The following is a 12,587-nucleotide window of genomic DNA, read 5'->3' on the forward strand; positions in this document are numbered from 1 at the left end:
AATTAAAATTGATGGAGCTTTTCAACATCAATTGCCGAGACCGCAAACAACAAAACAATCATCAAAATCAATCAAGATCTAGAGATAAGGTTCTATGAAACTCCTATAGGGCTCAATGAATGTGAACTTCAGATTTTATATTAAATAAAAAATTAAATAATTCCACATATTGACAATGTCAACAACGATGACATAGAAAAATGTTAAATCCTTAAAGATGAGAAAATCCCATCTCCTTCCTTGTTCAAGAGAAATTAGGCCTTGTTGATTCATCCAACAACTACTCTTCCATAGATTTTTTGAGATGCAAAGGTGATGACAAACATGCTTTATCTTGAGGAAGGGCAGAAAAGGGACAAATGAGACGATAATGAGAATGTCTAAGGATTAAGCAAATGAGGCTCAAGAAGGTAGTTGTGGGGAGTTGGGAGGCGGCGAGTGGAGGGAGCCATGGAGAGCAATGGAGACGAAGGGATTTGTCGCATTAACATGAAGGGTTTATCGTATTAACATCATGATTTGGTACAAAATATAAATATTACTAAAATATATGAATAATAACCAGGCCACGTTGGCGATAGTTAATGACTAGCCCATTACCGTGTAGAGGTAGGCCATTACTACTCACAATAGGCCCATTATTGTTCATGAATGGGAAAAAAGTAATACTAATTGAAAAACTAGAAAAAAATAATCATCATAAGTACAGCAATGCAAGAGAAATTTATTAAGTATTATTAAAATTATATACAAAATTTTTTAAATATTAATAACATAAAATATTAATTCGAAAAATTAAAAATTTCAACATTACAAGATGGATTCCCACTTTTTTGGCACAAAAATAAAATTTAACAAAATAAATGCTAGCTTAATTATTAAACTTACAATGAAAAGGGAAATACAAAAAGTTCAAGAAAGATTGAAAACTGAGAGGGAAAAATAGGGTAATTCAGAATTTGATAATTTTAGGGTTTAGGGGAAAATTTAGATGTTAGATTCATGAATGCATATTCGTCAAGCCATCCAAAAGTCTTATATAAGATGACGTACTGATATGTATACAAGACAGATGTAACAGAATTAGTAATGAAAATGCATTATGGAAAGAAAATGCAAATCAATTATTTAGCTTCTATTACTTAAAAAGAGATTACTAAAATAATTTCATGTGATACAAACCTAAGTATAACATGCCATAAAAAAAATGAAAGGAGACAAAACTAAATTGCACAAAAATATTCACTCAAGCATTAGAACTACGAAAGTCCAATAAGCTTCAATCAAAACAATGCTCACCTGAATAAATATCATATTCAATTACTGGTTGTGGTCGGTTCCTGCCTTGGCTTGCCATATAGAACTTCCCACACTCACTAAGCTGATCATAATATTACAAACAGATTAGCTGGATTTATCAAACACTAATGAATAAACTTTCTCAGCCACTTATCGGCAACCAATCCAATTATCTCTTCTTCATCCATAAGAAGCACAAACAGCACGATCATAGCAACACACTATGACCAAATAATCTACTACACCTCAGGTTCCTTTATCAACGCAATTATGCCATTGACGGAAGGTTTCCTCGCCAATGGGCAGAAATCAATCATGTGGGAAAGGAACACTCCATGTCCCAAAGAACCAACCTACTAACTCTTCTCCTCTGGACCATTAGATCAAGAATCTGTGATCAAACAGCAATGATAGGGCTGGAAGAAAGACAAAGCATCACCGGCCTAATGAGAGAAAAAAACCTCCTCGTCAATTGCCATCTTCATTGCAAGCTAGGCAGCAGCATAGCTTGCTATGACAATCTATGACCAACAGAATCTATTCATAAGAATCTTTGAACCGACACTTCTCTGCACCAAGGATCAAGAATTTGCGAAAGAATGGCCACCATAGGATAGGAAACAAGCAAAAGCATGAGATCACCATCGATGCAACTACAGAAAACCCTCCTTGTTGATCGCCACCTTCGTTTTTAGCCTCTACCAAGGAATCTAAGCTGATGATGGTGTCTACGGCTAGGTTTCCACCATCGTCGAGGAAGGGGCGGTCATGAAATAGACCAAAAGAATCTTTCCCAAAGAATCCCTGTACCGAACCATCTTTGGACCAAGGATCAAGAACTTACGACGGAACGATGACAATAGGATGGAAGCAAGCAAAAGCATGCCATCGTCATCGAAGACCGATGCAACGAGAGAAAACCCACCTCCACCTCGTCCATGAAAAGTAGCCTGTCGCCACCATCAAGTAAGTGGTTGGGCAGCCACGAAAATTGACCAAAAGAATCCTCGTATTGACCCTTAATGCTTGGTCGTGGTTCATATAGAGAAGAATATCCCTTGCCATCAACCACATTAAAATATGTCATCTCTAGACAACAAGAGAAGGGAACAGTAGCTTTCAAGAGATTCCTTGCTGCCATATATAATCTGAGGAATGAAAGATGAGCAGTGTTCAAGCATGGAAAGTTGATTCTGCAATATAGGTACCACAGCTAATTCCTCAGCTGTCACTGTCACTGTTTCCAAGTTCTAATTTTCTGAAACTTACTAAGAGACCCTTGGCTTTTTGAACAAATTCAGAGATATCAATGTGGTCAAAGTCTTCAATACCAGGTACTACATATTTGACTTGTTGGAGCTTTATTAAGCAAATCACTCTATTCTTCTTTAAAAATTAAATAATAAACTAAATTTGGCACCTCAGAATCAGTAATATCAAATATAACATAGAGTAGTCAGAGAAGATATAAAAGATAAACAAAGACCTAGAGATCTAATTAGCAGCAGAAATTGTTCATAGGAATCTGATCACAAACCATCCAATTTTTCTTCCCATCAGGCTTTTGGACAACTGGTAGCAATGTTTTTTGGGAATCATTCATAAACTCGAGTAATAATCCTGTAAGTTTTCTTCTCCAATTTAGCATCAAATAACTCCCTACTGCTTGGTAATCCCACTCTGGAAAGATAACAAACATAAAAAATACCAAATATTGAAGCTAATGAACAAATAAAGAAATGTCAACTTCAACAAAAGTAAAAGAATGTCCTACTGGTTTCATAAAACAAATTAACCTTTGAGAAAAATTCAATGATCCTCGCCATATATCTGGGATGTACAAGTCATTGAAGGTCTACTTGTGCATCCTTTACCAATCAGTCAACATTGCACAAGGCAACATGCAGCTCATGCCATTACATGCAACTAGAATGTACTAACGTAACCAAGGACTTGTGAGAAGTTAAAATTGATGGTGTCAAAAAGATGATCAGCAAACCCATTAACTAACATTTCACCTGGAATCAGAGAATATAGAAAATAACCTGCTCTCAAGATTAAAAACACCAATTGCCAAGATCGCATACAATAACCTACAATATCGAGATTTTCCACATCAGTAACCTACTCTATCGGGAGTGGGGGCGGCGGTTGCGGGGTGTGTTGGGTGTGGGGGGGCGCTTCCAGGAAGGGATGGAAGAGGGAGGAAGAGCTGTGGTCCAGGAGGGGAAGAGGAGGGGAGGATGGTGTCGGAGAAGGGGGAGGAAACGTGACGAAGGGGGAAGGAGGGAAGGGGAGGATGGTGTCGGGGAAGGGAGGAGCAGCGAGAGAGGGGTAAAGGGTAAAGAGGGAGGAGAAGGGAGGGGGAGGAAGGTGTCGGCGGAAGGATCAGAGCTGCGACAGTGGAAGAGGGAGGGGGAGAGAGGAGGGATCGGGGAAGGGGGGGGCTGCAACGGCGAAGGAGGAAGAGGAAAAGAAAGAGAGAGATACCGGGGGGGCGGAGACGCTGTTTCGCCGATGGAGAGGAAGACGCGGCTGCCGCCGTTCACCGAGGAAAACGCCGCAGCGACAGGAACTCAGCGGAGGAAGACACCGCCGTTGCTTCCGCTGTTCGCCGATGGGGAGGAAGACAGCCGATCGCCGAGGAAACGCCGTAGTCGTCGCTCGGGAGAAAGAGTCGCTGGGTTTAGGGCACGGGTGCCCGCGGTGTCCATTGTGCGGGTGGGTAAGGGGCGGGGCTTTAAGCTGTCTGTATTCTCATTCGGTTCAATCGAACTAAAGATACAAATTAACTAGAATAATTAACAAGTTAAATAATTAAGATTTAAATAACTAAAATAATTAACAATTTAAATAATTAAGATTTAAAATAATTTAGGGTTTAGAGTTTATGATTTTAGCTTACGGTTTAGGGATAATGTCAGATGCACAATGAGTAAAAAACGGGCTAATTAAGGATGCAGAAAAAGAAACATAAATCTCAGTCAAATGCCTTGCTTCTAGTGTTTAATGACCGATTACACTTTATCAAGTCACAAATGTAAGTAGGTAGGTAAGTAGGTTAGCCATATGTGCAAAGAAATACTTAATATGAAACCCAAAATTGCAAAAATTAGTTTACAAAACCTGTAGTTAAGTTAAAATCCAATATGTGTTCAGATGCTTCAACAATCCTAAGTAAAAATCAGATTGTTCCTTTAATATACAAACTTCCTATGGTTTTAGTTCTTTTGAAAAGAACTATGAACTACCACAGAGACTTCCAACATATTATTTATTCACCAAATTATCAATAAGTAATACTACACTAAATTATTTATTCACCAAAAGAGAAGATTATCTACTAACCCTACTACACTATATAACTTTCCTTTCCTCCAGAAAACACGATCAATAAAAAGAAAAAGAAATCAGACATATATTTTATAAAAAATAGAAACATATCAGAAGTTAAAATTGATGGTGTCAAGAAGATGATCAGCAAACCCAATAACTATAACATTCTACCGGGAATCAGAGAATATAAAAAATAACCTACTCTATCAAGATTAAAAACAACAATTGCCAAGATCGCAAACCATAACCTAGAATATCGAGATTTTCATCATCAGCAACCAACTCTATCGGCTAAGGGTGTAGGAATGGGGCACCGCAGTGGGGGGGGGGGGGGGGGGGGGGGGGCGGGGTGGGGAGTGTGTGTGTGGTGGTGGGAGGGCGCTGCGAGGAAGGGATGGAAGAGGGAGGAGGAGCAGTGGTCCCGGATGCGAAGGGGAGGGGAGGATGGTGTCGAGGATCGGGGAGGAACCGCGACGAAGGGAGAAGAAGGAGGGAGGAGAAGGGAAGGGGAGGAAGGTGCCGGCGTAGGGAGGAGCAGCGAGAGAGGGGTAAAGGGTAAAGAGGGAGGAGAAGGGAGGGGGAGGAAGGTGTCGGCGGAAGGAGCGGAGCTGCGACAGTGGAAGAGGGAGGGGGAGAGAGGAGGGATCGGGGAAGGGGGGGCTGCAACGGCGAAGGAGGAAGAGGAAAAGAAAGAGAGAGATACCGGGGGGGCGGAGACGCTGTTTCGCCGATGGAGAGGAAAACGCCGCAGCGACAGGAACTCAGCGGAGGAAGACACCGCCGTTGCGTCCGCTGTTCGTCGATGGGGAGGAAGACAGCCGATCGCCGAGGAAAGACGCAGTCGTCGCACGGGAGAAAGAGTCGCTGGGTTTAGGCACAGGTGACCCGGTGTGCGTTGTGCGATGGGTAAGGGGCGGGATTTTATACCGTCCATATTCAAATTTGGTTCAATAGAAAGTAAGATATAAATTCGCCCGATAAAGTTTAAAACCTGTAACCATTGAATCAGGCCGGTGCCCGAGCCGAGCCCTGCTTAGGCCCAAACGAGCGCATGGGCCCCGCCCCTACCCAGTGGAGGCCCTCCTCGCCATGACATCATATTTCCAATTCAAAAAGAGAGATTACTAAATAATAGAAAAATTAAGATTTAAAGTAATTGACGCAGGACACATTGGCAATAAAAAAATAATAAATATTTAAATACTTGAGATTTAAAATAATATAGGGTTTGGGGTTTAGGGTTTAGGGTTTAGGGTTTAGGGGTAGGGTTTAGGGTTTAGGGTTTAGGGTTTAGGGTTTAGGGTTTAGGGTTTAGGGTTTAGGGTTTAGGGTTTAGGGTTTAGGGTTTAGGGTTTAGGGTTTAGGGTTTAGGGTTTAGGGTTTAGGGTTTAGGGTTTAGGGTTTAGGGTTTAGGGTTTAGGGTTTAGGGTTTAGGGTTTAGGGTTTAGGGTTTAGGGTTTAGGGTTTAGGGTTTAGGGTTTAGGGTTTAGGGTTTAGGGTTTAGGGTTTAGGGTTTAGGGTTTAGGGTTTAGGGTTTAGGGTTTAGGGTTTAGGGTTTAGGGTTTAGGGTTTAGGGTTTAGGGTTTAGGGTTTAGGGTTTAGGGTTTAGGGTTTAGGGTTTAGGGTTTAGGGTTTAGGGTTTAGGGTTTAGGGTTTAGGGTTTAGGGTTTAGGGTTTAGGGTTTAGGGTTTAGGGTTTAGGGTTTAGGGTTTAGGGTTTAGGGTTTAGGGTTTAGGGTTTAGGGTTTAGGGTTTAGGGTTTAGGGTTTAGGGTTTAGGGTTTAGGGTTTAGGGTTTAGGGTTTAGGGTTTAGGGTTTAGGGTTTAGGGTTTAGGGTTTAGGGTTTAGGGTTTAGGGTTTAGGGTTTAGGGTTTAGGGTTTAGGGTTTAGGGTTTAGGGTTTAGGGTTTAGGGTTTAGGGTTTAGGGTTTAGGGTTTAGGGTTTAGGGTTTAGGGTTTAGGGTTTAGGGTTTAGGGTTTAGGGTTTAGGGTTTAGGGTTTAGGGTTTAGGGTTTAGGGTTTAGGGTTTAGGGTTTAGGGTTTAGGGTTTAGGGTTTAGGGTTTAGGGTTTAGGGTTTAGGGTTTAGGGTTTAGGGTTTAGGGTTTAGGGTTTAGGGTTTAGGGTTTAGGGTTTAGGGTTTAGGGTTTAGGGTTTAGGGTTTAGGGTTTAGGGTTTAGGGTTTAGGGTTTAGGGTTTAGGGTTTAGGGTTTAGGGTTTAGGGTTTAGGGTTTAGGGTTTAGGGTTTAGGGTTTAGGGTTTAGGGTTTAGGGTTTAGGGTTTAGGGTTTAGGGTTTAGGGTTTAGGGTTTAGGGTTTAGGGTTTAGGGTTTAGGGTTTAGGGTTTAGGGTTTAGGGTTTAGGGTTTAGGGTTTAGGGTTTAGGGTTTAGGGTTTAGGGTTTAGGGTTTAGGGTTTAGGGTTTAGGGTTTAGGGTTTAGGGTTTAGGGTTTAGGGTTTAGGGTTTAGGGTTTAGGGTTTAGGGTTTAGGGTTTAGGGTTTAGGGTTTAGGGTTTAGGGTTTAGGGTTTAGGGTTTAGGGTTTAGGGTTTAGGGTTTAGGGTTTAGGGTTTAGGGTTTAGGGTTTAGGGTTTAGGGTTTAGGGTTTAGGGTTTAGGGTTTAGGGTTTAGGGTTTAGGGTTTAGGGTTTAGGGTTTAGGGTTTAGGGTTTAGGGTTTAGGGTTTAGGGTTTAGGGTTTAGGGTTTAGGGTTTAGGGTTTAGGGTTTAGGGTTTAGGGTTTAGGGTTTAGGGTTTAGGGTTTAGGGTTTAGGGTTTAGGGTTTAGGGTTTAGGGTTTAGGGTTTAGGGTTTAGGGTTTAGGGTTTAGGGTTTAGGGGTTTAGGGTTTAGGGTTTAGGGTTTAGGGTTTAGGGTTTAGGGTTTAGGGTTTAGGGTTTAGGGTTTAGGGTTTAGGGTTTAGGGTTTAGGGTTTAGGGTTTAGGGTTTAGGGTTTAGGGTTTAGGGTTTAGGGTTTAGGGTTTAGGGTTTAGGGTTTAGGGTTTAGGGTTTAGGGTTTAGGGTTTAGGGTTTAGGGTTTAGGGTTTAGGGTTTAGGGTTTAGGGTTTAGGGTTTAGGGTTTAGGGTTTAGGGTTTAGGGTTTAGGGTTTAGGGTTTAGGGTTTAGGGTTTAGGGTTTAGGGTTTAGGGTTTAGGGTTTAGGGTTTAGGGTTTAGGGTTTAGGGTTTAGGGTTTAGGGTTTAGGGTTTAGGGTTTAGGGTTTAGGGTTTAGGGTTTAGGGTTTAGGGTTTAGGGTTTAGGGTTTAGGGTTTAGGGTTTAGGGTTTAGGGTTTAGGGTTTAGGGTTTAGGGTTTAGGGTTTAGGGTTTAGGGTTTAGGGTTTAGGGTTTAGGGTTTAGGGTTTAGGGTTTAGGGTTTAGGGTTTAGGGTTTAGGGTTTAGGGTTTAGGGTTTAGGGTTTAGGGTTTAGGGTTTAGGGTTTAGGGTTTAGGGTTTAGGGTTTAGGGTTTAGGGTTTAGGGTTTAGGGTTTAGGGTTTAGGGTTTAGGGTTTAGGGTTTAGGGTTTAGGGTTTAGGGTTTAGGGTTTAGGGTTTAGGGTTTAGGGTTTAGGGTTTAGGGTTTAGGGTTTAGGGTTTAGGGTTTAGGGTTTAGGGTTTAGGGTTTAGGGTTTAGGGTTTAGGGTTTAGGGTTTAGGGTTTAGGGTTTAGGGTTTAGGGTTTAGGGTTTAGGGTTTAGGGTTTAGGGTTTAGGGTTTAGGGTTTAGGGTTTAGGGTTTAGGGTTTAGGGTTTAGGGTTTAGGGTTTAGGGTTTAGGGTTTAGGGTTTAGGGTTTAGGGTTTAGGGTTTAGGGTTTAGGGTTTAGGGTTTAGGGTTTAGGGTTTAGGGTTTAGGGTTTAGGGTTTAGGGTTTAGGGTTTAGGGTTTAGGGTTTAGGGTTTAGGGTTTAGGGTTTAGGGTTTAGGGTTTAGGGTTTAGGGTTTAGGGTTTAGGGTTTAGGGTTTAGGGTTTAGGGTTTAGGGTTTAGGGTTTAGGGTTTAGGGTTTAGGGTTTAGGGTTTAGGGTTTAGGGTTTAGGGTTTAGGGTTTAGGGTTTAGGGTTTAGGGTTTAGGGTTTAGGGTTTAGGGTTTAGGGTTTAGGGTTTAGGGTTTAGGGTTTAGGGTTTAGGGTTTAGGGTTTAGGGTTTAGGGTTTAGGGTTTAGGGTTTAGGGTTTAGGGTTTAGGGTTTAGGGTTTAGGGTTTAGGGTTTAGGGTTTAGGGTTTAGGGTTTAGGGTTTAGGGTTTAGGGTTTAGGGTTTAGGGTTTAGGGTTTAGGGTTTAGGGTTTAGGGTTTAGGGTTTAGGGTTTAGGGTTTAGGGTTTAGGGTTTAGGGTTTAGGGTTTAGGGTTTAGGGTTTAGGGTTTAGGGTTTAGGGTTTAGGGTTTAGGGTTTAGGGTTTAGGGTTTAGGGTTTAGGGTTTAGGGTTTAGGGTTTAGGGTTTAGGGTTTAGGGTTTAGGGTTTAGGGTTTAGGGTTTAGGGTTTAGGGTTTAGGGTTTAGGGTTTAGGGTTTAGGGTTTAGGGTTTAGGGTTTAGGGTTTAGGGTTTAGGGTTTAGGGTTTAGGGTTTAGGGTTTAGGGTTTAGGGTTTAGGGTTTAGGGTTTAGGGTTTAGGGTTTAGGGTTTAGGGTTTAGGGTTTAGGGTTTAGGGTTTAGGGTTTAGGGTTTAGGGTTTAGGGTTTAGGGTTTAGGGTTTAGGGTTTAGGGTTTAGGGTTTAGGGTTTAGGGTTTAGGGTTTAGGGTTTAGGGTTTAGGGTTTAGGGTTTAGGGTTTAGGGTTTAGGGTTTAGGGTTTAGGGTTTAGGGTTTAGGGTTTAGGGTTTAGGGTTTAGGGTTTAGGGTTTAGGGTTTAGGGTTTAGGGTTTAGGGTTTAGGGTTTAGGGTTTAGGGTTTAGGGTTTAGGGTTTAGGGTTTAGGGTTTAGGGTTTAGGGTTTAGGGTTTAGGGTTTAGGGTTTAGGGTTTAGGGTTTAGGGTTTAGGGTTTAGGGTTTAGGGTTTAGGGTTTAGGGTTTAGGGTTTAGGGTTTAGGGTTTAGGGTTTAGGGTTTAGGGTTTAGGGTTTAGGGTTTAGGGTTTAGGGTTTAGGGTTTAGGGTTTAGGGTTTAGGGTTTAGGGTTTAGGGTTTAGGGTTTAGGGTTTAGGGTTTAGGGTTTAGGGTTTAGGGTTTAGGGTTTAGGGTTTAGGGTTTAGGGTTTAGGGTTTAGGGTTTAGGGTTTAGGGTTTAGGGTTTAGGGTTTAGGGTTTAGGGTTTAGGGTTTAGGGTTTAGGGTTTAGGGTTTAGGGTTTAGGGTTTAGGGTTTAGGGTTTAGGGTTTAGGGTTTAGGGTTTAGGGTTTAGGGTTTAGGGTTTAGGGTTTAGGGTTTAGGGTTTAGGGTTTAGGGTTTAGGGTTTAGGGTTTAGGGTTTAGGGTTTAGGGTTTAGGGTTTAGGGTTTAGGGTTTAGGGTTTAGGGTTTAGGGTTTAGGGTTTAGGGTTTAGGGTTTAGGGTTTAGGGTTTAGGGTTTAGGGTTTAGGGTTTAGGGTTTAGGGTTTAGGGTTTAGGGTTTAGGGTTTAGGGTTTAGGGTTTAGGGTTTAGGGTTTAGGGTTTAGGGTTTAGGGTTTAGGGTTTAGGGTTTAGGGTTTAGGGTTTAGGGTTTAGGGTTTAGGGTTTAGGGTTTAGGGTTTAGGGTTTAGGGTTTAGGGTTTAGGGTTTAGGGTTTAGGGTTTAGGGTTTAGGGTTTAGGGTTTAGGGTTTAGGGTTTAGGGTTTAGGGTTTAGGGTTTAGGGTTTAGGGTTTAGGGTTTAGGGTTTAGGGTTTAGGGTTTAGGGTTTAGGGTTTAGGGTTTAGGGTTTAGGGTTTAGGGTTTAGGGTTTAGGGTTTAGGGTTTAGGGTTTAGGGTTTAGGGTTTAGGGTTTAGGGTTTAGGGTTTAGGGTTTAGGGTTTAGGGTTTAGGGTTTAGGGTTTAGGGTTTAGGGTTTAGGGTTTAGGGTTTAGGGTTTAGGGTTTAGGGTTTAGGGTTTAGGGTTTAGGGTTTAGGGTTTAGGGTTTAGGGTTTAGGGTTTAGGGTTTAGGGTTTAGGGTTTAGGGTTTAGGGTTTAGGGTTTAGGGTTTAGGGTTTAGGGTTTAGGGTTTAGGGTTTAGGGTTTAGGGTTTAGGGTTTAGGGTTTAGGGTTTAGGGTTTAGGGTTTAGGGTTTAGGGTTTAGGGTTTAGGGTTTAGGGTTTAGGGTTTAGGGTTTAGGGTTTAGGGTTTAGGGTTTAGGGTTTAGGGTTTAGGGTTTAGGGTTTAGGGTTTAGGGTTTAGGGTTTAGGGTTTAGGGTTTAGGGTTTAGGGTTTAGGGTTTAGGGTTTAGGGTTTAGGGTTTAGGGTTTAGGGTTTAGGGTTTAGGGTTTAGGGTTTAGGGTTTAGGGTTTAGGGTTTAGGGTTTAGGGTTTAGGGTTTAGGGTTTAGGGTTTAGGGTTTAGGGTTTAGGGTTTAGGGTTTAGGGTTTAGGGTTTAGGGTTTAGGGTTTAGGGTTTAGGGTTTAGGGTTTAGGGTTTAGGGTTTAGGGTTTAGGGTTTAGGGTTTAGGGTTTAGGGTTTAGGGTTTAGGGTTTAGGGTTTAGGGTTTAGGGTTTAGGGTTTAGGGTTTAGGGTTTAGGGTTTAGGGTTTAGGGTTTAGGGTTTAGGGTTTAGGGTTTAGGGTTTAGGGTTTAGGGTTTAGGGTTTAGGGTTTAGGGTTTAGGGTTTAGGGTTTAGGGTTTAGGGTTTAGGGTTTAGGGTTTAGGGTTTAGGGTTTAGGGTTTAGGGTTTAGGGTTTAGGGTTTAGGGTTTAGGGTTTAGGGTTTAGGGTTTAGGGTTTAGGGTTTAGGGTTTAGGGTTTAGGGTTTAGGGTTTAGGGTTTAGGGTTTAGGGTTTAGGGTTTAGGGTTTAGGGTTTAGGGTTTAGGGTTTAGGGTTTAGGGTTTAGGGTTTAGGGTTTAGGGTTTAGGGTTTAGGGTTTAGGGTTTAGGGTTTAGGGTTTAGGGTTTAGGGTTTAGGGTTTAGGGTTTAGGGTTTAGGGTTTAGGGTTTAGGGTTTAGGGTTTAGGGTTTAGGGTTTAGGGTTTAGGGTTTAGGGTTTAGGGTTTAGGGTTTAGGGTTTAGGGTTTAGGGTTTAGGGTTTAGGGTTTAGGGTTTAGGGTTTAGGGTTTAGGGTTTAGGGTTTAGGGTTTAGGGTTTAGGGTTTAGGGTTTAGGGTTTAGGGTTTAGGGTTTAGGGTTTAGGGTTTAGGGTTTAGGGTTTAGGGTTTAGGGTTTAGGGTTTAGGGTTTAGGGTTTAGGGTTTAGGGTTTAGGGTTTAGGGTTTAGGGTTTAGGGTTTAGGGTTTAGGGTTTAGGGTTTAGGGTTTAGGGTTTAGGGTTTAGGGTTTAGGGTTTAGGGTTTAGGGTTTAGGGTTTAGGGTTTAGGGTTTAGGGTTTAGGGTTTAGGGTTTAGGGTTTAGGGTTTAGGGTTTAGGGTTTAGGGTTTAGGGTTTAGGGTTTAGGGTTTAGGGTTTAGGGTTTAGGGTTTAGGGTTTAGGGTTTAGGGTTTAGGGTTTAGGGTTTAGGGTTTAGGGTTTAGGGTTTAGGGTTTAGGGTTTAGGGTTTAGGGTTTAGGGTTTAGGGTTTAGGGTTTAGGGTTTAGGGTTTAGGGTTTAGGGTTTAGGGTTTAGGGTTTAGGGTTTAGGGTTTAGGGTTTAGGGTTTAGGGTTTAGGGTTTAGGGTTTAGGGTTTAGGGTTTAGGGTTTAGGGTTTAGGGTTTAGGGTTTAGGGTTTAGGGTTTAGGGTTTAGGGTTTAGGGTTTAGGGTTTAGGGTTTAGGGTTTAGGGTTTAGGGTTTAGGGTTTAGGGTTTAGGGTTTAGGGTTTAGGGTTTAGGGTTTAGGGTTTAGGGTTTAGGGTTTAGGGTTTAGGGTTTAGGGTTTAGGGTTTAGGGTTTAGGGTTTAGGGTTTAGGGTTTAGGGTTTAGGGTTTAGGGTTTAGGGTTTAGGGTTTAGGGTTTAG

At 42.0% G+C, this 12,587-nt stretch overlaps 1 protein-coding gene across 28 annotated transcripts in view; it reads right to left on the reverse strand.

Moving 5' to 3' along the window:
• Positions 1-5,527, reverse strand: part of LOC108952056 (uncharacterized) — a 65,175-nt gene extending 59,648 nt beyond the window's left edge. For 17 of the 28 annotated variants that reach the window (XM_065174904.1, XM_065174930.1, XM_065174924.1 and 14 more), the window contains exons 1-2: positions 3,790-4,030; positions 1,300-2,979 (exon numbers count right to left, since the gene is read on the reverse strand). The gene's annotated coding sequence lies outside the window, so the exon portion shown is untranslated. Of the gene's footprint in view, positions 1-1,299; positions 2,980-3,317; positions 3,393-3,789; positions 4,031-5,338 lie in introns of those variants that run through there. The other 11 variants (XM_065174917.1, XM_065174910.1, XM_065174922.1 and 8 more) reach the window with 8 other exon arrangements.
• Between the last annotated feature and the right edge of the window lie 7,060 nt (positions 5,528-12,587).

Source organism: Musa acuminata, chromosome BXJ3-11 (genome assembly GCF_036884655.1).
Source record: "Musa acuminata AAA Group cultivar baxijiao chromosome BXJ3-11, Cavendish_Baxijiao_AAA, whole genome shotgun sequence".
Classification (NCBI taxonomy): Eukaryota; Viridiplantae; Streptophyta; class Magnoliopsida; order Zingiberales; family Musaceae; genus Musa; species Musa acuminata.